Consider the following 24,675-nt stretch of genomic DNA (forward strand, 5'->3'; position numbering starts at 1 on the left):
GCACACTATTTTCTTTCAACCAATGTTTTTCTTTGTTGCCTCAGCTTGAATTTAAGCTTTCATGGAGTTCTCGTTAAAATTTACAGAGAGAGCTTTTAAAGGGAACCTCCACTATTTTTACAAATATTGGCTAAAATCTTTCAAATGTACTTATAAGAGGATTTGAAATAATAGGCCCAATGGCCCGTTTAAAATCTCCGCGGCCGCCATCTTGAAGGGCGCGCAATGCATTACGGGATGATTACGGTTTGTGGTTGCTTCGCTTTGCTTGGTTACCCACTTTGTGTTTTGAGTGCACAAAAAGAAATAGGGAAAGAAATGTCGCAGATACTCCCTTATCAGCTGGAACCAGAGAACTCATCGACCTACGAAAAAAGCGAAAGTGAAGAAGAAGAGGACGATTCTGTTGTTTCAAATGCAGATACGAGTGATCGCCACTTGGACACGTCTTGATGCCTTTGCGAACGGTGTGCTATTATTCGTGTGCAGCCACGTGACAGAAATCCGTGACTTAATGATCGGTCGCTATGTTGGATGACAAGCTAAACAAAGAACATGGCGTCTGTGGCTTTGAACATGAGTTATCTCGAAACTTTAGAGGCACCAGCAAAGGCAAGATACCAAGAAAAAAGTAAAAATATGTGACTTTGATCCTTATTTGTTGAAGCCAGCCGATTATAAAGAAGATTTGGCGTGTTTACTCGCATTTGAATACCTAGATATAGTAAACTATTTGGTACTTCAGAATTCGTGGTATTCAAAAGAACAAATGAAAGCACACAAGAGCTTGGAAGCTTACAATTTTTTTTTATATCTGGCTGGGTTGAACAATTACTAACTAAAGAAATCAAAGATAACAGAATACTCGTCCATGCACGAGTCAATCATTCACAAAGAGCGGGAGAAACTGCTCTTAAACCTTGGTTTGCAAGCGAAAAGAATGGCGACGTTCTTCTCGCGCATTGCGATTGTAAGGCAGGACTTTGTGAAGTATGCTCGCATGTTGGCGCTCTTAACTTCTTTATGCTTGTGAAGCTGGCCACAGAATATCGGCGTCTAAGACATGTACCGAAGAGATAAGCAAGTGGCTAACGGCCTATGTAAAGAAGGTCCCATATCTACCTGCTTGTGAGATCGATTTCACAACAGCGAAGAAGAGACACAGCGTCTTTGTGGGGAAACAAACACAAAATATATAAAAAAGAGGAGAGCATTAGATCGTCGTTCTGTGAGTGAGAGAGAGCGCTTTTATGCAGCAATATGCTGCAACAGGAACCAAGTCTTCTGTGCTCTCACTTGTTCCTCCTCACAACAAAGCCTTTGTACCCAAGGTCCAGGAAAACATGCCCAGGACACTCACCAGTCTTTATGATCAAGAATGCTTCAACATGAATTTTGTGGAACTTTTGAATGCTTGTGAAAACATTGAAGTATCCATAGAGGAGAAAGAATGCAAAGCTGTTGAGAGGGCAACTAGACAGCAAGCACAGTCTAAACACTGGATGTCATATAGAGCTGGACGTATAACAGCTTCCAAGCTTAAAGCAGCTTGTCATACTGACCCCGCCAAACCTTCAAAAGGGCTCATAAAAGCCATTTGCTATCCCGAAGCTCATAAATTTACTACATCAGCAACCAGACTTGTGTAGATTCCAGTTTCTATGACTACTCTGATTACTTTTACCAGCAATAGTATTCTATTTCTTTCCATTATTCTTTCTTTCATGTGTACCGTACTAACTTTCCTAGCTATATTGTATTCATCACTGCTATATGTACGTAAAATTTTTCAATATCTTTTAGAGGTGGAGATGTTCACATGAAAAGATTGCTAGGGTAGTTTACGAGAGACGTATGTCTGGATTTCATCTTTATCTTGTTGTTTCAGACAGTGGGCTGAATATCAATCCAGAATGGCCATATCTAGGTGCATCACCTAATGGGTTTGTTCATTGTGACTGCAGTATACTACCAAGTACAAGCTCAAATATTCATAGCAGATGTGGAATATTGTGACTTTGTTGTTTGGACTGACAAAGAAGTCACTATTGAGAGAATCTATCCTGATGTTGTTTTCTGGAAGCAGACAGTCACCAAGGCTTCAACATTCTTTTCTGTGAGAGTGTTACCAGAGCTTGTGGGGAAGTGGTTTACACGACCTGCGTTTATTCAATCAAACGTGGAAGACGATAAGTCAGAGGGGGAAAGTGGGCCCTGGGGTTATTGCCAAGAGGAAATCGAAGATAGCACCATAATTGGGTGTGACAATGGTCAATGCAAGATTGGTTGGTTCTACATGGAATGTTTGCGTATCGAGAAAGCTCCATCTGGACAATGGTTTTGCCCTTCATGTCGTGTAAGTCGGTGACTAATGTAACACTAATGTGTACCCATATATGTACGTCAATGACATCTTTTATTCATATTTCTGTTACTCAATTTTTACAAAATATACTCAATAAACCACAATATTAGAATTTTAACTGTAACAAATAATTATTCTCCTATTCTAAATACAGCTTTTTGCAACAGTTATGGCCACCAACATATGTAAATATATCATTATGTAGAGCAACTGAAATTTTAAGTGTTTTAGTTGCTACTTTTCAATGGAAAATGATATAGTAATGATCCAAATACGCAGATTTACAACAAATTTTGATCTATTTGTACCCGTATTTTCCTAGATAAAGATTAAAATAGTCAGAAACTACCTATGATGCACATGATACAATGATATATGTTACAGGCCAAAATTTTTGCAAATAGCTGTATAAGAAATATTCCTCTGGAGAAAGTGTAATTAAATAAATAACATTCTGTCTTGGTTGCATAAATAATGTTTGTTCTTCGAATTTTAATCAAATGGAACTATAGAAGGACATAAATTACATAATGCACAACAAACTTTGGCCACCTTATCTGTGGGTGCAGACGAATCACTAGCTCTGGCAGTTATTGTGTCCACAGCTAAGATACTTTGCAAAATCATATTCTTACGCCTAACTAACCCAATGACCCTCTCTACATGTATTCGGACGTTTGAAATTTTCCGAGTTTACTCCGCATCCAGTGCTGGCAACCGAGCATTTCCGCGAGTAAATGCTGGAATACTTAAGCTTGCACCATATAGACCAACACTGTCTGATATGTCAAATCCCCGATCTGCTAAAACAATGTCCCCAGGCGTAACCACCTTAAAAGGGTTTGCATTTTCACCGGAAGTAAGCCTGTTTTTCAGCCCAAGCGAATTTTCGTTTCCTCGATTGTTCAGAATACGCTAAATGCACGTCATATAACATTTTAAGTTCGTTTTTTCGATAGTATTCTAACGTATTAATAACTGAAAGTGATTAGCGTTTTGCACTTCTCTTCCCGCCCTCTTAGAACTCCCACTTCCCGCCCTTTCCTCTCCCGCCTCCCGCTCCCCTGCCCTCTTATTTGCCCAAATGTGCACCGTTTAGTTTTATATAAAACGAGAACCTGATTCAAATGTTAAGCGAAAGAGGTTCTTCTACAGAAGGGGTCTAATTGGCAAACTTTAGCCTAACAGGTTCTAAAACCTAGGTTCTTAGTTGAGGGCTTTTAATGTGAACCTATTCAAGTGTCAGTCTGCAACAATTACAAGCGTCTTATCAAATGTTCTTTTCAGCACCGTAAAATCAGTGGCAAATTTAACATGAAAGGTCTATTTGAAACTTCAGAATCTTCTTTTCCCTACCTTTCAAATTTTTTAACATTTTATTTTCTGTGCTTCTTGGTTTAACTAGCACCGCATTGCAAACTAAACTAGTTTTAAAGCGGATTCTGCTCAGCAGTATCTTGCAAAAGACGCTGAAAACATCCATTCGGGTGAGTATCACCATACCATCTCCTCAACATAAATTCATGAAGGTATTCTATCAGAAAGTTAGGGTTTCTATTAACCTTCATTTTTTTTTTAACTTTTCTTTTGCTGTCGACCATTTGCTTTCCGCATGTTACTCTGTACCCTAGTGACCGGATCGACGAAATGCAGGGAGTAATTGACTGTTCTGTGATTCAAACCCAGTTGTCTCTGTATCTGGCGATTTGCTGCCCACTGGTCAGCATGCAGAGTTGAACCAGGTTGTACTTGGCATTGTATAATGCCCAAAAGAGTGGCCACATTATGTCGCCTTACAAGCTGTAGGTATGGGCGGGCTGGCACGTACACTGTGTATCAAACAAGCCAGGTATTCATTTCTCTCTTCTAGGGCGGCGTCCTCTATGAAACTGCGAAAGAAGTACAGTCCCATATGATGGACAAGATTTTTGGTAATGCACCACTTGACGATACCAGACAAGTGAATAGTGCTTTTTTGAGAGAGCTATCAAATAATAGTGAACCGTTCTCTATTTCCGAAAAAAAAAAAAAACACATGCAGTGTTACCCCTAACAGTCAATAACCGTAGAATTTACTGGTTAATGGGCCACCTACCTGCCTGCCGGCTCCTTTTGTAAGACAATTTATTTTGGTCCTTAAAAACAAATTAGTCATTATAATCATCGATACATAACTGTTCTGTTGTAGTTAACTGACGTGAAAATGATCTGGTTGCTATAATTAAGTGAAATGATAATACTACTACAGTAAACAAGAACTTCTGAACAGAGTCGGACTTTTTGTTATTGGGAATGAAAATTCGGCAGAGTTCCTCACCTTTGCAACGTGATTTTCTTGGTTTGGGATTTGAAAGTTAGGAGAAATGTTTAAAGTTGATTAGTACTTTTAATCTTAACTTATTGTCTTCTCTTGATTTAGCTGGGGTAAATATGTCGATCGGACTATCGCTTTTACTAATGGTAATGAGCCACGTTTTTACTCCTTTATTTATTTTTGGTACCAAACTTTAGAAACAGTTTGGGATATATTGATGTGCGTTCAACCTATAAAATGAGCATTGTACAGTGCCAGTATTGGCTACTTACCAAATTACTCAAACTTTGACTTGTGGTTAAATTTTGACTTATCAATTTGAACGATGACCCCTGGTCCACTAAGTCTTGGTGTCTTGGTGTCTTGGGTGTAAGATTAGAGCCTGCCAGGCCACCTCTCTACAATTTGGAGCCATTTTGATGAGACCTTTGCACGACGCAATTCTCTCGAAAAACATGGCTCTCAAGGAATCTCTTTGAGCCCATGTCATGAAAGCGCTAAAGAATTTATTTAGGGATATGTAAATAACTATTTTATTCTCTTAGGATCAATGTAGTGCGTCATATTTGTATCTGTCACATAACTTGTATTCTTCACTTGTGTAACCTGTTGTGTAATTAACCTTTATTGTATATATGAAATAGTTTTCTTCATTCTTTTCTGGCAACTTGCGTCCACAAGTATTTAAGGATTCGGGTGGTTACGGGGTGGTGAGTGGTTTTCTTTTTTTGAAAGAGAAGGTCACCGGCGGCGAAGGTTGGAAAAGTTACAGAGATTCGTTCGGATCGGGGCACGTTTCAATCACTGAGAGTCATTCATAAAACAATTCGTCCTTTCACACGACAAAGAATTCATTTTCCGGGGGCTTACGTGTGCCGAGAAGCTGGCCGAAAAAAAAAAAAGCACGCAGAAGAAGGAAAAGGAGAAGGTGATCTTCTGTCGAAGGGAAAGCCAGTGAAAACAAGAGGAGTGAAGGAAAAATCTGGGCGAGGACCGAGTTACGTTAAGTTGGAAACTACTGCGTTTAGCTGCGTTAAACGAGAAGTTGAGTTTGGTTTGTTAAACGCGAGTCTGGGTTGTTAAACGCGAAGATTGGTTTGTGAATCGTGAGTTTGGTTTATGTGTCGTTTGTTGGTGGAATGGTGGAACGTGATTGTTAAGAACAGGTCAAGCACAGGACGCGAGGGTGAACGGAACTGAACTAAAAAACCAACCTACCTTTTTTTTATCTTAATAGTAATTACCCTTGTAAATATTTTCAGTGTACTGGAGTTTAAATTATCATATTTCTGTAAATTAACTAGGATAAATAATTGTGGTCATTGTGTCGTCGTTATTGTTGGTTCCTTTATTGTTTTAATTAGGACGTTCAGTTGTGTTGTGGCGCGTCTTCTCGGGTTCGTTTGTGCTTGGTGTTTTGTCTGTGTTAGAGTGCGCCCACCTTTGTGGCGCGGAATTGTCACAGCCCATTTCTAGAGAAACTGAACATGCTGCTGTAGTGAGAGCCTGCTACCTTTAAAAAAAAACGATCCGCTCCGGATCGATTTCATTAGTCCACATCGGTTGCATTTCTTGTCAATCCAATCATACTTGTGTCACAAAATAAATCTTTCCATCTTTTTTTATGGCTAGAAATAAATACCTTTGGAATTATCTGCTATTTACTGCCTATTTACCTACCACTGATATGGGTTTCCTCCGGAAAATAATAATTTCCATCCGGTGTGAACATCCAGAGCAATTAATATTTCTTTTCAGGAGCCTTTTTCTCTGTAACCAATGTATGAGAACCCATTTCTGCCTTTAATCATTTGAGTAAATAAGATGAGCAAGTGTTTCGCGGAAAAAGTTTGGCATGTCCAAGTGAGTGACGCGTGAACTGCGCAGAACAGCCAGAACACTGCGTTTCGTACTGGGGAAATACCTTAAATATTGGGCGTTTTTGACAGGCTTGTTTCCGGATGAAACTTAATCGAAGGGGGGAAAAGAGGCTATTATCTATAACTGGCCGCTCCTGGATCTTCCCGTGTTCATGGTTTTTTAGTAAGTGCAGGATAATATCTTTCATTAATAGGCACAATTTAATTACCACACGATAACTGAAACGTGGAAAATCGGCTTACCACATAAGAAACTCGGACGAGGGGCTCTTGGTTAGGAAGACGGATTATCAGCATCACAGCCACCAGCAAAGAAAGGGATAAAAAAGGATAGGTAAGGTTTTTCCATTAATTTGTCATCTACTGTACTCACTTCAGTCACGAAGAATTTATTTTGCTGACAATTTTTTCGTGGCTACATTTTTACAGCGGTAAAAAGACCATGTGACAAGAAATACGAAGAGGTCTAGGAGGAACTAGCCGCGTCTATGGAACTACTTGAGGAAAAAAGTACGAGGCTCTATTCCAGAAAAGGGAAGATGAACCTCTGGAGGTGATAAAAATATGAGGCACCGCATCAACGCTTTGGATGGTAAGCATTAAGTGTCTGCGTACGTATATATTTAGTACAGATCGTTCCTTTCTAGCCGTCTGGTCTAGTCAAGTCCTGAGAAGACTTATAGACTGTCTAACCAGGCGGTGTACGCGCTATTTTCTTTGTTGTAAAGTATATTTCTCTCCTTCAGAAATAACTTCAGAGATACGTTTCTCTAAACCCTCATCTAGGCTTCCTCGACTCTCGAAGGGTATTTTGAAACTCTGTACGCTTTTACAAAATGTGGAGTGAGACAAATTCGTTCTTGGGAAGCGTGGGCCTCTTCTAGTACAAATCCCGTATTTACGCTTTGTGAAGAAGGTTCATGTATTAAAAGGTTTCCATCTCTTTAATATGTGTTTGCATGTCAAGGATCAATTCCCCATTAAAAAATTCGCGTCTAGGAATATGATTTCTGACTTTGAAACTATTCATCCCGCCATGGATTGTGAGTGTAACTGTTACCATTTGTATCGAGCTTCTTAGGCTGATTGCAGTTTCGAATCTTTCTTAATAACGTCAGTTACCTACCGAATTAGTAACGGACGAATGACGGGTGTCGTGCAGGCCCGTCAAACTTTTTAACTTTCGAAGGAACGGCAACAGAGAGGGTCCCCAATAGGGTCCTTCAATCCCGCCATCCCAGGCACGACCGGAATTTTCCCTCAATCGCGAGGTCCCGACGGTTTCTACCGGCTAATGCCGATCCCGGTCATATTTTCTTAATTCCTTACCTCAGCAAAAATGATCCTTGAAGTTCCGTTTCAGATTCCCTCACAGCAGACCCAAGCACTGACCATTACATTGAATTGGCAGTATCTCTCTGCACTAAAACGATGATCTAGTTCATTTGTTTTTCATGACTGGTTTTAATCGAGTTTCGTCAGTCAATGAGTCATTTTTATGGTTTTTATTGCTCCTTTTTTTTTTTTTTTTCGTTTTTTTCTGTTTTGCCTCTTTTTTTCGATGACGCCTACCTTCCGGCTTACTTCGATCTCTGAAAAAAGTGTTTCTCGGAGATGATAGCGATCAATGAAGAGCATTAGGGGTACATATCACGACGTACCACAGCAAATTCACTGTTCACTACACATATGGCAAGTCACCGTCAATCGTAACTCAGAAGACAGTTTGTTCATTCACAATTTTCAGCCATGGAAACGATCATCTGGAAATTCCATAAAATGGAGTATAATTGTGCCCAATAGATACTGAAACATATATTTTTTTCGACCCCAGTTTAACCAGTGCTACATGTTCCGGCTCAAAATTAAATACCGTAATCACCGGTAACCAAAGCGTACTATAAGAGGTTTAAATAAGAGCCTTTATGGATTTCAATTTCGAACGAAAAGGATATCTGTTTTCCTTTGAAAAGCTACGATAAAGCTCGAACCTCTCTAAGTGGTGTCCTTTTTATGTCGCCGAAACGCCTCTGTAAGCCATTTGAGCGATTTTGACGCGTGTAAAGACTTCGCGTCACTGCACTGTAACTTTCAAAGGAAAAACAGAAATAGTTTGAATTTTAAATCCATACAAACTCTTATAGTACGCTTTGGTCACCTACGGCTAAATTAAAGCGAAATGTTTATTTGATGATGGCTATCATCTAGGAGCTTCTTTAGCAATTCGCTGCAATTAAACTATAATTCTTCTTTAGAAGCGAACAGTTCTTCTAAAATGTGAAACCGTTCCAAGCAAAAAAGTTGCTTCGCGATCCAACGACGGAATTCCACCAACATCTTCGTCGGCCTCGTCGTTTATTAGTAGACTTGTCATCCAAATCTTCGCTACTGCTTGAATCGTACTCCAGTATTCCGTCTTCCTCGTCTGCTTCTTCGGCTTCGTTTCTCCGTTGTTCCCCGAAGCGTTCAAGGGAGACTGACTCACCCAGTCGCACCTCTCTGGTAGAGGTAGGAAGGCAGGGTTCCGGCTCTTGCCATTGTTGTCCTTTCTCTGACAGAGCCCTGACGCACTGCAGCACCAAACGTTTGTGCCCAGTCCCTCATAACTTGTACACACTGTGGTGTCATTGGTACAGCTGGCAAGGGTTGTATAACAGGCATGGCCGACAGAAACATGGCACGTTCGGGCACAGGATACCAAGACTTTGGATTTGTAAAGTAGATCGCCGCCCAATGGGTCGTTCTCTTAATACCTTCTTTGGCTGCATTTCCAAAGTTTCTTGCATAATCCAACACTGTGCAAAGTGGATCTTTATGATGCACAACAGAGTGAATATTCTTCACATCCAGTGTCATGCAACTTATTAAATTAAGGGCATCGTATTCGTGTAATTTTAAGACTTGCTGATGCTTTTCAAGGCCACATTTTAACATTTGAACGGACTCAACAGTCTTTTACGCCACATTACCCTGAGGACCGTTGAGGCTTCTCGGTAAATTGGCCACCTCATCTCTGATTGAGTTCTCGTTGCTACGCAAGACCCGAAGAGTACCACTAACGAGGTCACTGCCATACTGGTGCTTTTCATGGACTAAGAAGGCTTCATAGATCTTTCCCAAAGCATTAAAAAGTGTTGCCGTTTGTTTAAGTGAGGTTAGGATATTGATGCAGTTTGGCTGTGCGTCACAAACGTAGGCAACGTGATCGAACTCCACGCAAAGACCGGTGGGTTGGTAGAACTCGGTCCTGCTGGCTATTCCATCCTTGTTCCCCTGAATTCCACTCTCAGCAAAGACTTCGACCTCCGCGGAGTTTTTCCGCCAAAGCAGAATTCGGTGGCTCTCGCGATCTGCATACAAGATGCCAGCTTTATACGATGTAATGCTTGGGCTCATTGAACCGTACGAGGTACCACTATGATTCACACGCACCTTATTCTAAGCTGACAGAGATATCTCGTCAATACCCTGAAGATGGGAAGCATATAAGCACTTTCCGAGAATAGATATCGACCCGACATGTTGCCAATCTGCTTCGTATTTAGTCAACACTAACGCCTCAACGCGAAACCCATATCCGTCTCTCTTCAAAATAATGGCAAGAATGGAGCTCCGTTTCCCACAGGCACCATATACGAGACAGGTATCAACTACATGAATGGCCTCAAATTAACAATTTTTAAATTTTTTTTTTTAAATATGCTCTAGTGAGCAGCACACAGCAACAGATCATGTCAACTTCTTTATTTTCTCCTACTGGTTTTGTCTGATAACACAAACTTCGTCAGGGAGTATGAACAAGATAGTGAAGGAACTTATTTTATACCTGATCATTGTAGTACAGATCACGTTCCAACAAGGGTGTGAACAGCGAAAAAACACCCTAAAAGCATTACGTGCAGGATATGACTAAAATCCTGCGTGACGCTAAAAAATGTGCAATATTTGATTTTAGAATGAGAATGTTTAATTTTTGGGCTCACGGATTTAACGCATGACTTTTACCTTTAAAAAATGAGTGTCGTTTAAAACGCAAGTTTGGTAAACAAGAATAGACACGCAAGATTTTTGCATATTTCACAAAAGACGGTTATTTGTCACCCAACACGTTGTCATACAGGGTCTTTAGAGCGAAGAACTTGAAAATAAGTGACATAGACCCAAAAGGAAGGCATCAGTTGATAGTACAACCGATGGAATGTATTTTTTTCTCCCACTCCTTGGTCGTAGGTTTCAATCTCCTTGATGTAGGTAGTCACTTGTCTGCGCATGACGCCGAGATCATGTGTAGCGGTTTTTTTCTTTGACTATGGCTAATAATTCATCTAATATGGCTCCTGCCCATTAAGGGTTTTCTTTCATGTCTTTACCCAAGTGTGTTAAAAAAGAGTTCTTTAGACGACGCCAAAAAACGGTTATCGCACCAAATTAGTGACATGAGAAAGTCAGGAGGAGGATGAATCTTACGAGCATTATAACGCACTGCTCGATCTGTAAGAGATGTACGATAGTAAGACACAGGGATTGACAAGCTGTCAAAGTGTTCGGGTAGACCTTGTCGCTATAAACTCTTGGTCAGTATTATCATGTCTGACTTTTACGATTTCTCCTGTGATTGCAGTCAATGCGAATGGTGTGTACTAAAAGAAGAAGAAGAAATAGAGAGAGAAGCGTTTTGGCAGGACAATTTCAAAAGAATAAGAGCATTCTAGAAACCAAAGTGGATAGACGAAATATGAGTGTTTCTTATGGATGATACACAGTGTCACGCAACTCCCCATTCCGGTTCTAGGGCAATATATAGAGTATCCACACTTGTAAATTAGAAGGAAATGGATGAGAGATGTAGGAAGGAAACACAAATTAAAAGCGTTGAATAAATCCTGGTATAGGGTTAAATTGCGTAGGTTATAGGAGCGTGTTTTTTTTCATCATTTGAAAAAATAAAGGTCATCTAAGATGGTGTAAAACAATAAAAATAATGAAACCTAAGATGGTGTTTAATCCTCCCTTAGGGAAAATGATTTCAAGATAAAATGAATATTCAAGAAACGTTCATTTTAGAATAAAAAGAAGAAATTGTCGTGACCAGTATACGAACCTGGGTTAATGCGGTCACTCACACGATTACACCCTTAACTCTCACCCTAAGCCCAATTCCCTAACCCACTTATTGCCATATCAAAATGAAAATAAATACCCTAACAGTCAAACATCAGAGTGAGACAAACAATGGAAACACTAAAACGCAAGGTGGCGACTCACACTTCCAATTGTAAAAGTGATTTCAAGATGTCATTAGCATTCGTATCGTATAAAAAAAAAAAAAAAAAAATCGCGAATAAAAGAGGTTTATTTCCGCCTAAACCCTATGATGGGATGTGAATAATTCATCCTACTCCGATAAAATGAAAATAGTTAGGACGGTGATCAGTCAGTTCATGAGTATTTAAAATTCTCTGAAAATGAACAATAGTCCGTTCGAGGTAAAAACATGCGACAGGTTTTTTTCTCAATAAAAATGTTTACTTTGGTTCAAATCTTAATTAAAAATAAACTGTAACGCGTGTGATCACTAGCAGTGACGAAAGTGTTTGACTTTGAATTCTATACAAAATTCCGCAAGTGAGGAAAAAAAAATAACAACGATACATCGACGTAATTCAATGACAATGATTCGAAGAGAAATAATTAAATCTCCCGTTGAAAAAAATTATCAGAAAAAAATCGAACGAAAAGGATACTCAAAAACGCAGCACTATGCTCATGAACATTCCCATTTCTCGGGAAAAATGAACCATAGAGCAGACAAACCGGGAAAAATACGAAATGCCAGCAGGTGTTGTAACCTAGGTAGTCTCATTATTATCTGTCCATCAAATTTTAATCAAGTGATAGCATCCTTACATGTTTTTCGGATCAAAGTCAATGACCGGTCTGTCCAAATTGTTTCCGTGTTATGACGTGTGTCAATCAATGATAGACCAATGGAAATCTAGCAATGGGTGTATAAGAGTGGCTATGAGTCCGAATGGTATGATCATACATGGGACCAAAGTGATGATGAAGAAAGTTCGATTTCATCCAATCAGATAAGTGGTGTATCTCACTGAATTCATCTCTACATAGAAGTCGAAGTGAAGATAAATACAATCAAACCGTTCCTGGATACTCCGTTTAAACACAAAATAAAAGCGGTAAAAGAGAGGCAACATAGCAAGTACCTATATACAAGCACGTTTTACACAAAACCTCGACATCTATATGTGATAAATCGATTGGAAGAATTACAAGGAGTATAATCCAAAGACTTATTTAGCTCATATGATATGGACTTGCTTTACATGTGACGAAACATGACTAAAACGTGGAAAAAGGCTGATAGATTCGAAAGAAACTGTTTGGGGCTGCGTCGGTGGGAATAACGAAATAATTTGAATATATCAACAAAGTTGAAGTGGTAAATTGGCCACCTTAACGATTGAAAAAGCTGACGTTTCGAGCGTTAGCCCTTCGTCGGAGCGAATAGAGGAATTGTGGGTTGTGTGTGCTTTTAAAGGCAGAGAATGGAGCTACGTTATTGCTGGGAACGTGGCAACGAGAAAAACAAGAATAAATTAGTGCAATGAAAAGCGTTCGTTGATCCCTGTGGGATTTAGACTGCCGGTTTGAAAGATAAGCTTTTGTTCAAGATTTTTACACTTAGGTAGCACGGTGCTGACAAGGAGAATTTGGTTAACACATTAAAGAGCTTCTTCTCAGTTGGCAATGATATTTCCTTTATTCTTGTGACTTAAATGTGTGATTCTGTGGTGATATTGTAAGGAGAAATTAGATCAGGCTAGTCAAACAGTTAACAAGAACTGGCTTCTCTAATTTTTAAAAACTGCACTTATGATTTTTTTCTTTACCATTTTTTCTCTTCTTACATGATGCATAGATGCATTAATTTTTATTTGAGATTGACTATTTATTTTTCCAATCTACTTCCTTGTTTTTTGTGATTCTGTTTACTTTTAGTGGAGCCAACTGCACACTCGTAAAGAAAACCTTTATCATCTGTTTGAAGAAGTGCAGAATTACCAATTCTATAAGATTCAGGAGGGCGGTAATGAGCCACTTGATGATGATACAAGAATCTTACAGGCTGAGGATATTAACAGGTACATGTGATTGCTTCAGTTTTTACCCTTTAACTTCCATTATCTAATTGTTAATTGTCCCCTCTAGCTGAACCGTATTTCCTCATAAATTAGCTACAAGAAGTTAGTGTTAGATCAAGACAAAGTCTACCTGATCAGCTGGATGATGACTGGATATTGTAGGGAGAAGATACCTGTAAATCAATTCTGGAAATTAATCACTTCTTTTAATAATAATAATAATGAAGAAAACAGTAGTTATAGCAAAATTAATGATAATAATAATAATATTAATAATAATAATAATAATAATAATAATAATAATAATAGTGACATTAAGTGGTTAATAGTGAGGAAAATGATGATAATAGTTAAACAGGGTTGACACCTGGTAAGTTGGGCCTCACACCAACTTGAAACAAAATCAGGTTCTTCTGAATTATTTTTCATACATGTACTTAAATGTTTTGTACCCTCAACAGGGTTACAAGCCCTACTTTTTTCAAAGTCTTTAAATTTAGAGACATAACATGATATAAGGGTTACCTGCAGAGTTAAAACTTAGCTACCCCGCTAGTCCCACACCCAAAATTAACAATGGTAAACATCACAGTGTTTAGCAAACCTCCTAAGTGCATCCATAACTTAGTAGTGTGTGCTGTGGTGTTTACCATTTGTTTTATAACATAACATTGATACATTGCCGCAAAAGAGTTCCCTTTTATTTAAAAGATCATACATCACCAGGAAAAACAAGCGTGCGAAAACTAGTCTTTACATTATCTCATGTCAGCTGCAGAAACTCATGGGTAAGTGGTGGGTACTGAATTCACCAATCAAAGCGTGGGCTTTACTTTGGTTATGATATAAAAAAATTGAAAAGGAAAGTCACAATTTGCTGTGTAACCTTTGAACACAGGTTGCCAAATTGGCAGCGTTTGCTTCGAACTAATTATAAGTTACCAATTGAAATTTTTCCAATGGATTTACTGACCTTGCCTTTCTGTGAAATTCCTATGTCATCTAGTAATTTTGGGCTTAATCAAGCATGTATAAGAATTAAGACTGTCAACCCTTAGGTTTAGAATGTAATATAGCTGAGATATATACTCTCTGTCTTGTAGGCTTGATGGAGTTGAAACTATGGAGCAGCTAGCTGAAAGATGTGTACAGCCATTTTATGGCGGTCATGTTAAAACGCAGACTGCAGACTGCAGATTGCAGATTGCAGATTGCAGATTGCAGACTGCAGATTGCAGACTGCAGATTGCAGACTGCAGATTGCAGACCATGCAGACTGTGCATACCGTGCAGACCATGGAGACCGTTCAGACGGGGGAATTTTTGGTTACTTCATCCTTCGATACATTACACCTATGATTATATTATATATTTACCATTGTTACAACAGGGAAGGTTTCGTGGCCAACAGATAAGTGCCGACTGCTTCTTTTACTTTAGACTTGGCCGGTTTTTGGGTCCTCAACGAAGAGTCTGACTCGCTTACACTCTAGTCCTGATTACGTCAAACTTTATTTGCTAAATCAAGGTATTTATATACATAATTTTTGGTGGCTAGTTTTACGTAATTAGATATGAAAGGGAAGGCGTGTAGTTGCATTTCTAGTAAACACCTTAATTCGAACGTGAGCATAATGCTTTGTTCTTCCCTATTTATGTACAATTCCCGCGCAAGTTACTTGAAAGGGTTTCGGAGTTTGTTTAGCCAATCACTGTGTTCCTTCAACGCCATCCACTCCTTTAGTATACACTAATAGAAATAATAATGCAAACTCTTAACTCATACCATGCGTTAAGGTTTTTTGTTTACGTACAAATCTGGAGAAATTAGAGAACATAGTCTTAGAGGGCTGAACAATCAGGGCAGCCAGAATATAATAGTACGACTAATGATGATGATCTTATCGCCTTGTTGATGTCCATAATGAGAACATAACAAATGACTCATATACTCGGGGAAAGAAACGGAAATTTTTCAAATTTCGGCGTTAGATGATTTTTTCTTTGATGTTGTGGGCTTGGAGGCCAAACCTTTGAACAGGAGTGAGGCTTAGGGTGACCTTGTTATGATAGAGATGTGGCTGCTTTTCAAATGCAAATTACTTTGTTATCATGCTAACTAGATACAGGTCTCTATCACAACAGGGTCACCCTTAGCCTCACTCCTGTTTAAAGGCTTGGCCACCAAGCATACAACTGTAAAAGGGACTATTTCATAGTTTGTCAGCATATTTTTAGATGGGAGATTTTATTTTTCCCATTATAGTAGACTTATAGACTTTCGACGCCACGGGTGATTATTTAAAATACCACTCGACCTTAAGTAAAGTATGTTTTTGTTTTCGTAAAGATCGAGTATCTGACCGAACGAACCAATGAACTAATGTACTAAGGGTTTAATTTGTCGTCTTCAGTGAAAACACAACACAAACAAGGAAGGTATGTAAATGTTGAAGAACTCAGTTGCTACCTAACTGACACTGCTGTGGTGTACAGCAAACAGCATAACTTTCATTTAAAGGCAAAGCTCAACTGTTCAATAAGCCTCTTTTCGCCAGTAAATGGAAGCGGCTCGCGAAAATACCTGCTTGCATTAATTGTATTTGTATTCGTGACCTTGCCCAAGTTAAACAAAACTGTTTTAACTGAAAATTAACAATTGGTTCATGCTTTAGCGTGCACTATCGAGTTATGGAGCATGCGAGAAGTTTGGAGAGCACGAAAGAAGCGTAAGAGTTGTCCGAGGCGATAGCCGAGGGCAACTCTAGCTTCTTGAGTACTCTCCAAACTTCCCACGTGCTCCATAACTCGATAGTGCACGGCTGAAAACATGAACCAATTGTTTTAGAACATAGCCAGTGGAATTGTGCATCAAATCCGACGCGAAAAACGGACAATAATATCAGTTGAAGCGAATCGTGACGGCGCTAATGCCGAGTCTCCTTCTCCTTTGTTTTTCGCTTTTTCTACCTCATTTAAGAACTCTAGCCCAAGGGAAAAGGTCGAAACATTGTCTTCGTTTTCGGGCTAGTAGGCCGAGTTTCTGTTTCTATCCATTATTGTCGCGAAATATATTATTTTGCCCCGCGCTAACAATCGGCCGCTCGCGCGAAAAATAAATTTCTGGCGAAGCGATTTGCTGACGCTGTCAGCGTGCACTATCGGGATTTTGAGCACGCTTAAAAACATTGAATTTGATTGCGCGGTTCTGCTAGCTACGTTCTAATTGATTTTAGTCGTTCTGCTGATAAGGGAAGAGTTCTCATACAACTTTGAAGGCTTTGTCAATAGAGACGTTCGGTTAGGTTCAATGTTTTTAGATAACGGTTTTTAAACAAGCTAATCTGTTTGCAAGCGGTCTAAAGAGGTGTGCCTCTGTGTGTTCACGAAGCCAATATGTCCCGAGAACGTTTCGGTCACGTCCGCTTCACAAAGTACAAATTTGTGAACGAAAGGTGTCCTGATTGATGTCTATGCAAAGTGTACTAATTTCAATGAAATGCTTGTGCAAATCTTTGCTGTGTGCCTTGTCGGTGACCGAGAAGACATTGTGGCAAGTCTGCCTTAATTTGTATTCTCAGCAAATTCCAAAAGACCTCTTGTATTTTCATGAAGACATTTTTATTATTTTCAGGCTAATTTATGAGCACGAAGAAAGTGTAATTTAACGAGGGGGCACAAAAGATACGAGATACATTAACATTTTACATTTTTACATTTATATAGCGCAGACTTCTATGTGGATATATTCCGTTGCGCTTAACAGTATTGTAAGGTTGAGATCGGACGTCAGCATTTTTATCAGGCGCCTCTGGCGGCCGCTTCAGTCCATGAAGCGATCTCATCTTCCCACCCATCACACCCCTCTGAGGACATCCACTACACAGTAATCTCGTGCATGGGATATTTACGTCTCCTTCCCCTAACCCTCCAGGAGACGGGACCTACGGCTCTACGTCTTATCCGAGAAGACGAAGCTGTGTGAGTGAAGCGTCTTGCTTAAGGACATAACGTCATGCTCCTGGAAGGACTTGAACCCGGGCCAACCGACCCAGAGTCCAGCGCACTGAAATTAACTTGAGCTGGCCTTAATGTTTACGAATAAGGTTAAAAAGTCAAATGAAAGAGAAGGCGAAAAGCATAATACTTTATGCTTAAAATGCTCTGAAATAATACGACAGTCGAAGTAGCTAAGGTCACAACAACTACAACTACAACCCTGAGACTAACTCTTTCCCAATCGACTTTTACCTAACATACGCGGTCGCGTTCGACCGGATGGCTGGGAACGAGTTATGTTTAAATATCAAAATTGGTTGAAACCACAGGGACACTCCCTCCTTCCCCTCTCCACAGGTGCACTTGAACCTTCTCTTCGTATCATTCTTGTTATTTTCCCCATCGGAAGAATTAAAAAAAAAAGGGACAAGCTAGGTCTCGAGCGCGAAGTCAGGTATTTCGAACACGTGTGTCTAAAGTCCTCATTCAAGTAGTCTACGAGATGTCCCTCTTTTCCGGCGAAGTCCGTCGAGCGAGTAAAAAAAAGAATCGGGGAAAAAAATTAATGATAGCGCGCCACGGGGATGGAGTGACGCTGATGCGCCGGGGGAGCTCCATGAGTGAGGTGCTTCACGTCAATTTCTTTTTTCTGATTTTTTTTTTTTATGGATTTAGCCGAAAAGGAGGGACTGCTTGAAGTCTATCATTCAAGACTAATAACTGATAACCAAATTCTTTCATCTGCAACAGTTGGTGTGGCGTACAATATCCATGAGAAAAAGCTGTCAACTGAGGTGAAGAGGGAGGGGCTTCACTCACTACCAAAGTAAATGCGCAAATGGATCTCTTTATGGTAGTTATGGAAACCAAATGATGGTAAGCGTTGCCGGATTGACCGCTTCTAAAAGAAATATTTAGTCTTGAGGGAAACTTCGAGTTCGAGGAGAGACAAAACTCACTGTTCCCCATGGGGGTCAGTTATTCAGTGTTTTGTCATACCTCCTAACTAAAAAATACTGGACTGGCACGCAAACTTGCCGCGGTTTCAAGGAGCATGACCATATTACGTGCGAGTCGAAAGATCATGTTGTTGTTTGGGAGAACGTATTACGTGTCACGTTCTCCTCCAATCGAAAAACGTATACTTGAGTTGGGAGGAGTAACAACAGAGTTTTGAGATCGAGGACCCAATATATTTACAGGTCTTATCAAAAACTACGAAAAATAATACTATCTGCATAATTTTAAACATTCACTTTTAAGAATCGCGGGTGAACGTTTCAGTAACTGATGAACTTTAACTTGTAAAGGTGATTAGCAAGTAACTTCTCCCTATAATATCAATACATAACCCCGCAAACAGGTAATGAGTATACTCAAACTTATCAGGCAGAAGTTGTAATCTTGATCTAACACCTAATTCTTGTAACTGATTCACAAGGAAATGTGTAGCAGCTAAAGGGGAGAATTAACAATCCAATCTTGGGAGTTAAGGGCTTAAACAGTTCGCTTTTTTCTTTTCATCCTCAGGAGCATTGCTGAGTCCGCTACCCATGATTCTTGTAGTGCGTTCAATACCACGTAGCTACAGTCTGAAAGAGCTTCCTTCCAAGATCTCGAGCGTAGTATAATTGGTCGAAGATTTGGCATCGTAGGAGCTGATGTCCAAGACCTTCAGGTAAATAGCAGCATGAGAAAACGTACAAAAGAGCTGGATAATAATGAAAAGGAAAAGGTTTCCGTTGCAGTTATTTAGGCTGTTTTTCCTTTCTAAACCTCGTTCCTAGATCATTTCAACCCTTCCTCCCCTACTCATTCATAAGGGATTATGAAAAAAATATGAAATAAGGTGTTTCCCCAAACCCCCCTCCTCCCAAGTCCGTCCCTAAAGGACAGGGGAAGAAAAGGAAGGAAGACAGAGCTTTCTCTCTTTCCTTTTACTGCATACCACGATGTTTCGATTGTATGTTGCCAGTCTATCGGACGATAACGTCACTTTATAAATGGACTGCCCTCTTAAGGATTTTTTCCTTACTGAGATAAAACGTGTAATTCCCCCGTTCAGCTGCTTCACGTTTCCTTTAAATTAGTTTCTAGGGTTAAGCGTTACATCAAAACAACACCCATGAGCAGTAAGTTTATTTATTTCCGAGTCCACCACCTGTTTTCTACATAATATAGTACTACATAGTAAATCGTTAGATGTTTAGAAACCCTTTCCACCCTAATGCATGCATATTCTCTATACTGTCCTCTGTACAATTTCTGTGCTACTGACAACGATTATTTGTGCAGTAGGCAAGAGATATTCCATCCTCGGAGACCCAGGGGCTGTGGGTCGATTTCAAGTTAGGGCATGAAGAGCCCCTGGGGACATTGTCTTACAAGACTAGTTCCAAACGGTCGCAGTCGTTCTGCCATCTGATTGGTGCCAGAAAATCTTTGTGTTTTTCTGCCCAATCAGAGTGAAGTGTGCTTTGGAGTCCTTTCGTGTGTTGTAACACGGACAAATACTTATAGCCCAGTTGCTCGCTATGCCTTGGGCCGTGCGACGGAGATTTGCGTGAGGTGAAAAGTTTCAGTCTCAGCACACAATGTAAGAGAAATCGATCAGATTAACCGCGAAAATCTTACCGGAAATTATACTGAATAGTTTCGCAGGTATCACTAGAGAACATGTTTTAAAGTTTGCGAGGTTTGTATACAACACGATTGTTACAGTCATTGATATGTCGCTTTAAACGTTAACCGAGATTTAAGCTTACATCTTTTCTAGATTTTTTGCATAATTTGCTGTGACGGAGACTTTTCCCATCCCGTGAAGTTATTTCGTCGCACGGGCCACGCAGGTATATCGAGCAACTGGCGCTTTCGCCTACGTAGCTTTCTGCTTTCTGTGCGCGCCAAAATCTAATCTTCGCTTTGTAGTAAAGTCGTTCACAATACGGCCTAAGTTCGTGGACGACCTCCAGCAAGCGCTTAGAGAAAGCTTTGCTGTGTTTCCGGTTAGCTAATTAAAATCTGAACAAAAACTTATTAACGAGAACATCGTGGAAAGGAGAGAATTTTTCGGGCAGTTACCGAAGGGGTTTGGAAAGAGTTTAATCTTTCAAATGCTGCCTAGAGTGTTGAAATTCTTGAGCTAAGAAGGCCACGGATTCTCTTCCAGTCCCTTGGTCATTGTCATTTCACCTCTTCTGTCGATTGTTGAAGACCAAGTTAAATACCTTTGATCATTGGGAATCGATCCGATGCTGCTTTCAATGGGGAAAACAAAACCAGAGACCAAGAAATAATGGATGGAAAGGGCGGGTTTGCTTTATTGCAAATGTCAGCTTAATAGTACAGGGTCATCTACCCACATCTAAGAAGCAAAAGTTTCCACGCTTTGCTTTTCTTTTTTTTTCAAGCGAAGATGAGATTAGATTTTGGCACGCACAGAAAGTTGCGCAAGTACCAGTTGCTCGACATACCTGCGTGGCACGTGCGACGAAATAACTTCACGGGATTTCAGTCACAGCAAATTATGCAAAAAATCTAGAAAAGATGTAAGCTCAAGTCTCGGTTAACGTTTAAAGCGACATATCAATGACTGCAACCATCGTGTCAGTATACAAACCTCGCAAACTTTAAAACACGTTCTCAAGTGATACCTGCGAAACTATTCAGTATAATTTTCGGTAAGATTTTCGCGGGCAATCTGATCGATTTCTCTTACATTGTGTGCTGAGACTGAAACTTTTCACCTCACGCAAATCTCCGTCGCACGGCCCAAGGCATAGCGAGCAACTGAGCTATTGGTATTTGTCCGTGTTACAACACACGAAAGGACTCCAAAGCACACTTCACTCTGATTGGGCAGAAAAGCACAAAGATTTTCTGGCACCAATCAGATGGCAGAACGACTGCGACCGTTTGGAACTAGTCTTGTAAGACAATGTCCCCAGGGGCTCTTCATGCCCTAACTTGAAATCGACCCACAGCCCCTGGGTCTCCGAGGATGGAGATATTCTGAAAGGTGATACTTTCCTTTATTATCCAACTAAACTCCGAAGAGTACAAATGACGCCATAGGCGAGCACAAACATCACGCGGTATTTTTACTCCAGAGAGCCAGTTAGACAGGCTTTCTCGCATCGCGCAAGCGACGGATGGGACTGAAGTTGCAAAAAAAAAAAAAAAAAAAAAAAAAAAAAAATGGCGGACAATTTAAATGATATTTCTGACGAGATGTCGGATTGGCTGGCGAATATTGATCCAAGTTTATTTGATAAATCGAACGAAGAATAGCAGTTAGGTGAGAATGAAGAATATAGAAACAGCAACACGACAACGCGCGAATTCCGTTCTGCCTCGCATACTTCTCTCATGCACTCACGGTAAATAAATATCCGTAAAATTCGCCGGTACTGAAATAACAATTTGGTGTATCCGATAATAAAAAAGTTATTAGACGTTTGGGTGTGTTGTACCGCTGAGCATTTTAACTCGCTATTTGTATCTTGACTTTCCCTACGGGCTCTTCAAAATACGGCACAACTCGTTAAAAATACTCAGCGATACAACACAACAAAACGTCTAATAAGATATATATATATATTCTCCAATTCTTTAAGTTTGACTCAGCAATAATACTGCAAAGAGAAAATAGCTGCTAGTCACTTTGAGGGTTCCAAGGGTAGGATAGCCGCTTGCTTTCTTGTAACAGTTCTTTAACATTACTCGTATGAAGTTTATTTTTTTTTCTTTACTCCAGGCTCAAAACATCATGCGCACCCTCAGTAACGGTGTAGCAGGGCTTCTCTCGTATCTTGGAGTGCGATTCATCGCTGAAAACAGTAACACTGTTAATGTAGAGCTGGAGGCTCCAGCTAAAGCCAAGTATATATACACCTACCCTTTCAGCACCCAATGTCTAAGCTGTAATTCACCCTGGAAGCTGTTATAGATTTTCCTTCGAGGGTTCCAGGTGATATTAACATATTCCAACCGGCAAGTTATATGTGATCAGTTCTCGAGTCACGGGTTAAAAAGAAACAATGTACGCATGCCCCTGTGATGAAAAGGGTCGTTAAAGTCAAGTCGTTAAAATTCTGTTTAGTTCAGATTTACCTGAGCTCAGCTTAGGCTATAATTAGTCCATCTTAGCTCTCTTTGGTTGCAGTAAAATGCCAGAGGATGCATAGGCTAAAACAAACAAACAGACAAACAAACAAACGCAGACAGAAAGACAAGCTTGAGATCTTTTATCTTGAGCTTATTTCAAGTTTTAAGAGAAGAGAGATGTCCTCGATAAAAATTGCAATTGAAAGCGTAATAAAACAGTCAGTCGCAGTGAATTATCTGAGGTAAATATAATTGCATGGTTTGGTTCCAAAATAAAGAATAAAAACAATTTGTATGTTAAGTTTCCATACGCTAACGAAGAAAAGAGCTTAAGCAGAGAATCAAATAGCCAATGGTTTCCGAAATAAGCCCCCCTATCCCCCGCCAACCCCTCCCCACAACATCACTGATGAGTGGCTTTACCCGGCTCCTATAAGATAGAATTGCTTTGATTTCTCATTGTAAATAGAATCGATGTTCATGATCAATCCTCATGATCACAAGCTGTCTACAGTATCCATATAATTCACTCAAAACACCATCCATCGCAGTGAACATGAGTTTAATCGTACGATTGACCTTTACTGTCCTGCAGCCCAATAACTAAAACTGTGACCTCCCGAGGTATTTAACTCAGTCCTCACTTACAGTTAACGTTTCACCCAAAAACCTTCACTTTATTTCCCTATCAATACAATAATTCAAGCCTTAAAACTTAACGACATTTTGTTCACAAAATGCCGCCTTTTTTAAGAATTGCAAATCCTTTGAACATGCGAGCGCACATACTAATTATTCATATCGTTCTAAAATGCGCGCAAGCCCACCTAAAAAAGTACCCAAGTCATCCAAAACCCAACCAAACTCAGTTATTCATTTACCCAATACACGTTTAATCTCCTCAGCCTTTCCCCGCACTAAGATGGCTATCTTTTGAGTTGGTTAATATCTATCATTTCACATGCAGCACGCGTTCATGGAATGAATTGTTAATTATCCAGCAAACAGGCAATGAGAACATTCAAACTTATCTCAAAGTTGTTATCCTGATCTAACACCAAATTCTCATTTCTAATTTACAAGGAATATGTAGTAGATGTGGCATGACACGCATGACTTTAGTCATGTGATCAGCAAGTCATGTGAACTGTTGGGCCCCACGGCATGGCAGTCAATATACAAAAACACGCACAAACCCAAACTGGACATTAAAAAGTTTTGTAGTTTTAACCTGTAGCTCCGTGATTTTATCATCATAACAACTCTACAGTAGCTAGAGGGGAGAATTAACAATCAGATCTTGGGAGTTACAGAGTTAAATTGACACTCAATCCAGAAGTATTCTAAGACTATGGTTTCTGTCTTTCTTAATGTTATTCCTTCTAAAACCTTAAACTCTTCATATCATCACGATGCAGTTCCTTTACAGTTGGAGGAGGAGTGGATTGGATAAAAAGAAAAGGTAACAGTGTGGCCAAGCACTGATCTTCGATAGGGAAACACAAACAAGATGTTAAACTTGATATCTTACATGCCAGAATGCAGTATATCAATTTTAACCACCAGTTAGACTGGGCTTACCATTCAGCAATGGACACCATAGCATCTTCTGGCTGGTTACCAACAACATGATCAATAAAACGAAGAAGGCCTGGTGGTCTAAGAAATACAAGAAGAACAGTTACACCATTAGCATCACTAGTGCTAATGGTGTAATCATTTGTGCACATTTTTATGAAACACTGATTAAAAATGAATTGCCATGGATCAATGTTTCCACACAAAGAAAATTCTTCAAATCAAATCCAATACTTTCAACACTTAAATATCAAGTGCTTTGAATAACAG

At 39.7% G+C, this 24,675-nt stretch overlaps 1 protein-coding gene and 2 long non-coding RNA genes across 3 annotated transcripts in view; 2 read left to right on the forward strand and 1 right to left on the reverse strand.

The window, feature by feature from the left end:
* The window catches only part of LOC111345688 (4-hydroxyphenylpyruvate dioxygenase a), a 192,804-nt gene that overhangs the window by 76,439 nt on the left and 91,690 nt on the right, over window positions 1-24,675 (forward strand).
* LOC148717919 (uncharacterized) lies at window positions 16,030-22,607 on the forward strand. Its single transcript, XR_015994391.1, has 4 exons — window positions 16,030-16,161; window positions 18,472-18,597; window positions 19,252-19,399; window positions 22,478-22,607. It is a non-coding gene; the product is annotated as an uncharacterized LOC148717919 (long non-coding RNA).
* Window positions 23,373-24,675, reverse strand: part of LOC148717920 (uncharacterized) — an 8,805-nt gene continuing 7,502 nt past the window's right edge. Inside the window, exon 3 of the long non-coding RNA XR_015994385.1 lies at window positions 23,373-24,486. This is a non-coding gene — a long non-coding RNA (uncharacterized LOC148717920). The remainder of the gene's footprint in view (window positions 24,487-24,675) is intronic.

The sequence above is a fragment of the Stylophora pistillata genome, chromosome 13 (assembly GCF_964205215.1).
Source record: "Stylophora pistillata chromosome 13, jaStyPist1.2, whole genome shotgun sequence".
NCBI classification, from domain to species: Eukaryota; Metazoa; Cnidaria; class Anthozoa; order Scleractinia; family Pocilloporidae; genus Stylophora; species Stylophora pistillata.